The 1970-nt window shown below is 53.1% G+C and overlaps 1 long non-coding RNA gene across 1 annotated transcript in view; it reads left to right on the plus strand.

Annotated features, from left to right (window-relative positions):
• Window positions 1–1970, plus strand: part of LOC106782947 (uncharacterized) — a 33940-nt gene that overhangs the window by 10594 nt on the left and 21376 nt on the right. The window lies entirely within an intron of this gene.

Raw genomic sequence — 1970 nt, forward strand, 5'->3', positions numbered from 1 at the left:
TTTTGTGTTCAAGGTCAAGCTCAGCTTTTTTTTCCCCCCAAGAATTAAAGAGAGAAAAAGGAGAGAAACAAGCACATGGAATCTGTAGCCAGACTGGCCTGTCAGGGTACAAATTCTACACCAGGAGCTGTTGAAGAGGCGGTGGCGGTGGTGGGAGCAGGTCAGAGCCAGGCTGAAGGCAGAACTGAGGGAGCCTCGGGGCAACCCCATCCCTTCTCACAGTGGATGGTGACCTGTCCAGGCGACACCTGACAGCAACCTTACAGCCAAAGTGAGGGGATTTTCTGAGTAAGAGCAGAGCACAGGACACAGGAGGGGAACGTGACGTACAGACTGGCAGAGATAGAGGTGCTCGGGGGTCCCATGGGGAATGGTGGTTGGCGACTTCCTTTGACCCATAGAATGTGGTCCAAGTGCCACTGAGTAACTTCTGAGGCTGGGTCTTAAGACGTCTGAAGTCTCTGCTTTCACACGCGGAGCTCCCTCTGGAAGCTGCCCTGCAGGGAGAGGCCCAGCCTCCATTTTCCAGGAGGAAATCGAAGCACTGTCCCCAGGAGAACCCCGTGCGTTTCCAACTCTAAGAGTTGGTACCTCGTCTTCCCCTCCTGTGTCCTCCGTCCCTGCTCGTGCTCAGCAGACTCCCTCGCTTTGGCTGTGAGGTTTTAGCTTTGGGTCACCTAGGCTGGTCGCTTTCCACTGTGAGTAGGGACGGGCTTGGAGGAATTTCAAGGACAGACACCAGCAGTCCTCACCACTGCCCATTTCCAACAACAGAGAGTTGTCATGGAGTCATCATCCTGCTTTCTCTTCCCGAATGCTGAGTCCTCCCCCGGAACCATCTGGATCCCCTGCAAGGAGACTCGCTCAGCTCTCCCATCATGATGTCAGGACCCCAGCTGCGTCCAGAGCTCGGATTCAAATAGAGGTCACCTTACTAAAAAGCTGAGTGGGAGAAAGCAATTTCCTCCATGTGTCAGTCAGGAGAGGCTAGATTGTGCTGCAGTGACAAGCAGCCCCCAGACCTCAGTGGTTCAGCACGACCAAGACTCATCTCTCCCCACACAGTCTGCTGCGGGTGCTGTCCTTCAGGTGGGGTCTCTGCACATCACGGAGGCCCCTTGGTCACTGAGGTGGGGGAGAGACGCCTGGAGGGTCTGGTGCCAGCTCTACTGGGCCTCCCACTGGAAGCGCCACTTCTCTCACGGCCAGATCTAGTCACCTGGCTCTGCCTAACTGTCAGGGGCTGGGAACGAGGCGGGCAGCTGGAAAGTTTGGCAAGCACCACTGTCTCTTCAGTCTTTCTGCCAGAAACTTCTCTGTCCCCTCAGGCAACTGCTAGTGTTTGTTTGCCAGCAGAGGACAAAATAACCTTTGTGGGAAAACCTCGGAGGGGGGCTGACAATGCCTGGCAGGGTGGCTGTGTATGTTCATAATTTAACGTTGCTAACAGCTAATAGAGCATCATCTCTTGGTAAAACTATCTGTGCTGCATGTGGGGTTCCAGAAGCAATCCTGAGACTTTGGACAGTCACCCATGAGACCCCATTTGGGGGATCTCCCTGGGGAGGGAAGACACAGATTAAGTGGAGGGCTATTTAAAATGAGATGTGTCTCACAAGTTACTTTCTAGGTGATCTCCCTAAATCATGGACTTATTTCTCTAGGACAGGAAGTAGAGATTTGTCCCATGGTCCCCCACCCCACTGTGGGCGTGGCCTCCTCATGATCTCATTCAAGAAACCCTAAGCCCAGCCCAGTGCTCAAAGATTGGTCTCATTTCATGCCCTTAGGTCAGTTGGTGGTTCCTGGCATGGCCTGCTGAGACCCATCTAGGCCTGGCGGGAAACAGTGCCAGGATTGATTAGTAATGTCTGCCACGGAGAGAGTAAGGGAAGAGTAGTTGCACACTTAGAAATTTATTTATTCCGAGATGCACATTTATCCACTTTTTAACATCTCTGAAATCAGGG

This window comes from Equus caballus, chromosome 3, assembly GCF_041296265.1.
Source record: "Equus caballus isolate H_3958 breed thoroughbred chromosome 3, TB-T2T, whole genome shotgun sequence".
NCBI lineage: Eukaryota > Metazoa > Chordata > Mammalia > Perissodactyla > Equidae > Equus > Equus caballus.